The 6,598-nt window shown below is 47.3% G+C and overlaps 1 long non-coding RNA gene across 1 annotated transcript; it reads left to right on the top strand.

Annotated features, from left to right (window-relative positions):
- The first annotated feature begins 4,006 nt into the window (after positions 1–4,006).
- Positions 4,007–4,714, top strand: LOC123582578. The gene is made up of 2 exons (XR_006704468.1): positions 4,007–4,119; positions 4,585–4,714. It is a non-coding gene; the product is annotated as an uncharacterized LOC123582578 (long non-coding RNA).
- The last annotated feature ends 1,884 nt before the right edge of the window (positions 4,715–6,598 follow it).

Consider the following 6,598-nt stretch of genomic DNA (forward strand, 5'->3'; position numbering starts at 1 on the left):
TTCAGTCAGGAAACACTCCTCAATTGAGCCAGATGCTCTGATTAGACCCAAATCCATGAATTTGCTTCAAATTCCAAGAGTGTGTTCCCAGTCGTGACAAGTGTGACAACTCACGCGCATGCACGTGTGAATGCGAACCCACATGCTCCGAGTTACAAATGCCAACTGTGTCTTTGTTAGTGAAAGGGCAAAATCTTTTGCAAACGGCATCTATTACGACAGTGCTCTTCTGAGATCGGCTCAGGTCATGATCTCGGGGTTGGTGAGTTGGGCTCTGTGCTGACCGTGTGGAAACTGCCTGGGATTCTCTCTCTCTCCCCGTCTCTCTCTCCCCCTCCCTCCTTCCCTCTCTCCCTCTTCCTCCTACTTCTCCCCCTTCTCCTCCCCTCCTTGCTGTCTCAAAATAAAGAAACAAACGGTAAATAAATAAATGGAATATTCCAGCAGCTGAGTGGAATATGTGACTAGAGACTCTGGAGGAAGAACCTTGGCTTCAGCCTGCTTTTGGGTAGAGCTGGCGTCACGGAAAGGTAGAGGCGGAAGGAAATGAATGCAGAGTAAGCCGGCCCAGCTCCAAATTCTCCCTATCCACCAGCCGGCTGTGAGGATTGGGGAAAGTCACTTCCCATTATAAATCTCTTTGGTCTTAATTTCTTAATTTCCTTGCAACAACTAGGCCAATAATATCCGCCCACGTCCCAGGTAATTTTGAGAGCATAGTAAGTACTAGATGGGAGAACACTATTGAAATGTAAAAGGTCAGCACAAATATTTGTTATTATTATTGAGTAGGTCCAGTACCATTAACAAAGAGATGTGGAAATCGTTCCCAGCCATTTGTCACTGCAAACATTGAGGCGCGACCTAGTGTCACCGGGGTGGCCACGATTGTGGCAGTCAAGGAGGTGACAGGGCTAAGCCCGTTTATGAACAGGAAATGCTATAAACTGTCATTGTTTGAAATGAGAAGAAGATGCGATTAGAAGAGGTCACTAGACATCACGCAGCACAGTCCCTTCATTCTACACATTGGGCACTTGACCTCATTCAGCCCTCACGGGAGCCTTGGCCATCGGTATGATGATGCTTACATAAAGAAAGGAGACGCGGGGGTCACCACGGACCTGTCCAAGCCACAGCCCCTGCTAGCACACTGGTGAGTAGACTAAGGTGCTTCTCAAAGGTAGATGTGAAATTAGTACTAGTGGGAAAATGCTAACTCACTGAAACAAAGAATTGTGAACACATTAGAAAACATCTTCCTTCAAAATATTAAAAATCCTGGGGCACCTGGGTGGCTCAGTCAGTTAAGCCTCGAACTCTTGATTTCGGCTAAGGTCATGATCCCAAGGATCCAAACCCATTGGGATTCTCTCTCTCTCTCTGTTTCTCTCTGTCTCTCCCTCCCTCCCTCCCTCCTTCCCTCCCTCCCTCTCTCCCTTTCTATCCTTTCCCATCCCCACCCCTGACACTCACTCTCTCTCAAAATGAATAACATTTAAAAACATTTAAAAAATAGTGAAATTCCTAATCATTTCAGAAAATTTTCCAGATGGGCAAGTGAAGTTGAGATTTTTAATACTATAGGGAAGAGATTTTAACCTGGGTCTATACACTGTTTTCAGGTGATTAGATGATCACTCAAATAATTTGTAAGTGTGTACGTGTGTGTGTGTGTGTATTGTGTGTGTATGTGTTGTATGTGGGGTTTTTTTGCAGAGAACAGTCCATGGCCCCCCAAATGCCCCCCCTTCCAATACAAATAATTTCTTCAGTTAGAAATAAAGCAGGTGGGGGCGCCTGGGTGGCTCATGAGTTCAAGCCCCGCATCAGGCTCTGTGCTGACAGCTCAGAGCCTGGAGCCTGCTTCCAATTCCATGTCTCCCTTTCTCTCTGTCCCTCTCCCCCTCACATTCTGTCTCTTCCTCTAAAGAATAAATAAACGTTAAAAAAATTAGAAATAAAGCAGGTAGAGAAGTTTGTCTCGCCTCATAAAATGCTTAGTTCGTGTTGCAAAAATGAAATGTGCAGAACTATGGCAAAGAGTGCATGCCACTGTTAGCAAGGGAACAGCCTGAGAAGGCAGCAGAGAGAATTACTGCCTTCCTCCCGTCCCCTTCCAGTTTGTTGATTTAATCCCTTTTGCCTGCCAGGACAAGAATTTCCTTTATCACAATTCTGGAGCTTGGTACAGTCTAGCTTGAAATGTCAAAGTGACTGAGCTTCCGTCACTTTTATTAGGAAACGGCTCTCCCGCCTGGAATATCATGTGGGGGAAGTGTGCACCGGACAGTCTGAGATCTGCTTTCCTCAGTTTTAGCAAAGGCACGAAGCCCTGGGGGAACTGCCCCTCACCCCCCTTGAGTCTCCCCTACACTCTCTGGGTCCAGTGGCTCTGAACCATGGGGACGGGGGGTGTGTGAGCTGGGGGACCCCATGGTCGATACAGAGAAACAGCAGCACTCTCTTAGTTCAGGCTGCGACAACCTCAATACCATAAACTGGGTAGCTGTTAAAAAAACAACGGAGACTTACTTCCCACACTTGGGAGGCTGGAGGAGCCAAGATCACGGCGTAGGCGGATTAGGTGTCTGATGAAGGTCATTTTCTTACCACTTCCTCGCATAGTGGGAGGGGCAAGGGAGTTCTGTGGGGTCTGTTTTATAAAAGCGCTAACCTCATTTATGAAGGCTTCACCCTCATGGCATATTCTCACCTCCCCAAAGCCCCACCTCCTAAGACGGTCACCTTGGGAATCGGCATTTCAGGACAGGAATCTGGGGAAGACACACTCTTTCAGTCTATAGCAACCACCATAAAAGCCTAATGTTCAGGAAAGAATAAGAAGCCAAACGTGGGGGAAAAAACACGAACCAAAGCACCTTCTGTCGCAAAGCCCACTTCCGGGATGCACTTCCGTACGTCCAAGAGCACCATAGCTTTTTTGCCCTTTTCCTGTAATCTTTTCCCTCTCGGTGCAAGACTTACTAGACTTTGCTGTCCCCCTCAAGCTCACCATCTCTGTCATTATTTTGTAACTCCTTTGCATTTTCTTTTATTTATTTACTTAGAGAGAGAGAGAGAGGAGGGACAGAGACAGGGAAAGAGAGAGAATCCCAAGCAGGCTCTGCACTGACAGCGTGGGGCCCAAGGCGGAGTTTGAACTCACAAACCATGAGATCATGACCTGAGTGGAAACCAAGGGTTGGCTGCTTACCTGGCTGAGCCACTCAGGGGCCCCTCCTTTGCATCTTCTAGTCCCTCCCTGCCGTCCCCAAGGCCTCCCCTGCAGGACAGTCCTTCCCAGCAGCCTGGGTAGTGAGGTAGTCCAATATGTAAAAACTAGGATCCAGGCTCTGGGGAAACCTGTTGACCTTTCCTTGAGCCCCATAGTCTCTGGACACAGTGACCATGCAGAGACGCCTTCTGCCTTTTGTGTTTCAGGAAATACCTCTTGCAAAGAGCTGCCTTCCCTTGTCCAACTTAGTAAGATTCAGAAAGGCCACTTGTGGGCCTATGACAAGGCCAACACATCCCTCCAAACTTCCTTCTGTTCTTCTCATATAAGAATAGCTGAACTGTTGCCCGCTGAGCAAGCCAGCAAAACACCTGCTCTCCTGAACCTGCCGGCCGTTAGCCATGGCTCTCAGCCCCACGGGCTGCAGGACTGGGGCACACCGGGGCACTGGCACCTAGAACAGACCCCGCCCCTCTGGGAAAACCCTTCCAGAACCGGAGGTGCATCACCTCGCCAACCCAGCTCATCGCCTGCCACTCCACGAATTCTGGCAGGGTGCATCCTTCCCACGGCAGGTGCCCGGTTCCACCAGATCTGGGAGACACCTGCACAGCTCCAGGCCTGAACGTTCCTCCCGCTGCCCCAGTCTCTTCGGTCAAGTCTCTTGTCACCTGAGCCTGCATTTGTGGTTCTGTGGCAGGATGGGCGGGGCCGAGTCCTCACTGGTAGTTCCCAAGCTCTATGACGTTAGGTCTCCTCTGAGGACACTAACCTGTTTCCGTCTGGAATCTTCCTGCTCTCTCCTGAGATGTGTTTTTATTTTGGGAAATACGAGCCTGCATCACCCGTTTTCCCCAAGACGCGACCCTACTCACTTTCAGGTTGGCTCATTTTGAGATTTTTTTTCTTCCCTGTTAATAGGACGTGCCCTTCCTATCATTACAGAAGTTTCCGTCTGCCTCTTCGTCTTTCATCTTTCGCTCAAACGTTATGTTGCCAAAATTTCTCCAACAAGCTGCTCATCCGCAGACAACTGATGACATTTTTAACATTTATTTATTTTTGAGACAGAGAGAGACGGAGCATGAACGGGGGAGGGGCAGAGAGACATTTTTAATTAAGCAAATAATAATCAAACCAAAGAAACAAATAGTGACCCTTCTGGACAGCTCCCTAAGCAAAATCTTTCTAAGCCTAATTCCCATCCACAAATGTGTCTAGAATTACCCAGCGAATTTTAGAGTCGTGAAACTGTACTTAGACCACATTATTTAAATGAGTTCTATGATTTTATAAAACTCTATAGCGTGGCCTTACAAACATGTGTACTTAAAATTTGCTTCCAGGTAATTGCAGATTCACACGCCACTGCGAGAAATGATCTAGAGAGAGAATCCTTTTCCACTTTGCTCCCCATCTCTGCCAACAGAAACACTTTGCATGCTACAGTAAAACCTCACAACCTGGATACTGACAGTGATGTGGTCACTGGTCTTGTTCAGATTCCCCAAGTTTTCCTGGCACTTGTTTACGAGTTCCATACAAACGCACCATGCATTCACCACCACAGTTGAGAAACTGAATCGATACCACAGAGGGGGCTGGCGTTGGCCAGTGCAACCATCTCCTATTTGAGAATGTACCAAAGACTTGTTTTCTAGAGGCACGGTGCGACAAACAGACCTAGAAATGATGGTCATGATGGATGAAATATATTCCCACGGATTTCTAGAAATAGGAGGCCCCTGTAGGGCCACATCGGGAGGCACCGGGGCCAGTCAGCAGCACAGGGAGCAGTGGACTGGAAGCAAGGAGCTTCACTGTGGTTTCCACTGCAAGGAACAGCTGAGGATGGGGAAGCAGGTGCAGGATGGGCTGGTCTGAATGATTTCAGTGGGCTCAAGGACACAGGGGTCACTGTGAGTTGTCTGCACCTGCCCTGCGGTGAGTGGGGCAGTTGGAGAGTGGCGTGGGGTGTGAGGGCCCAATTAGGGAAGTCGTCAGGGGGTGTGGGGCGCTGGATTGGTTGTCTTGCAAACAAAGGGTGCATTTAAGCAAGGTGTTTGCTCTCTAGGAGTTTGCTTGCCCTGGAAGGGGCCATCTTTCCAGAGTCAGTAAGGCCTCCCTACGTCAAACCATCAGAAAATGCAGAAAATAACAAGTTATAGTTAACACACCCTCCTTTCTTCTCTCTACTCTTAAACTCTGTCAACCGCTAAGCTGTCATTCTTTCCCAAAACCTTGCCTTTCAAAATGTAACATAAATGGACCCATACAGTACATAACCTCTGGGGACTGGCTTTTTTTCACTCAGTATTTCTCTGGAGATTCATCCAAGTTGTTGGTGGATCAACAGCGCATTTATTTTTATTGCTAAGTAGTTGTCCATGTTACAGATATATCACAGTTTAGTTAACCATTCACCTGTTGAAGGACATCTGGACTGATTCCGTTCGGGGCTAGAGCGGATAAAGTTGCTATAGAAATCTGTGTTCAGGTTTTGCGTGAACCTATGTTCCATTTACCAAAATCCCAGCAAAGGCTTGAGCTGAGTATCAGACGGGGCTGTGATTCTTGTCTCAGGGATGAAATACTGTCTATAACAATCAGGAGGAGAATATTCTATTGCATACAGCCATGTTTCCACTCTACCTGTGGTGCCTTCTTTCTACTCCAAGATTCCTTCTTTTACTCTTTCTTTCCTGTTGGAAGAACGCCCTTTAGCCAGTTTCTACAGGAAGGTCTGCTAGGGACCAATTCTTTTCTTTTTCCCTTATGTGAGAATGTTCTCATTCCCATCTCATTTCTGAGTGACAGTTTCACCAGCTACTGAATTTGCAATGGACACAAGAAAAACAAGGTGCTACCTGCTTCCGGCTTCCATGGTTTCGGACAAGAAATCTGCTGTCCTTCAAACTGCTGTTTCCTGCAGGTAATGCCTCATTTCTGGTGGCAACCTTCAAGATTTTTTTTGTCTTGAGTTTTCAAAAAATTATCTAGGATGTGTCTTCCCGCATTCGTGTCTGTGTGTGTGTGTGTGGGGGGGTACATCCTATTTGAGGTTTACTCATCTTCTTGAACCTTTAGATTTGTATGTTTTACCAAATTTGGGGAGTTTTCAGCACTATTTCTCCCAATACCTTTCTAAATTTTCTATTTTATTTTAGAGAGAGAGAGCAAGTGAGTGGGGTAGAGGAGCAAAGGGGGGGGAGGGAAGGAGGGAGGGAGGGAGGGAGAGAGAGAGAGAGAGAGAGAAAGAGAGAGAAAGAGAGAATCTTAAGCAGGTGCCATGCTCAGTGTAGAGCCTGACATGTCACTCGATGTCACAACCCTGGGATCATGACCTGTGTTAAAATCAAG

Source organism: Leopardus geoffroyi, chromosome B1 (genome assembly GCF_018350155.1).
Source record: "Leopardus geoffroyi isolate Oge1 chromosome B1, O.geoffroyi_Oge1_pat1.0, whole genome shotgun sequence".
In the NCBI taxonomy this organism is placed as follows: domain Eukaryota; kingdom Metazoa; phylum Chordata; class Mammalia; order Carnivora; family Felidae; genus Leopardus; species Leopardus geoffroyi.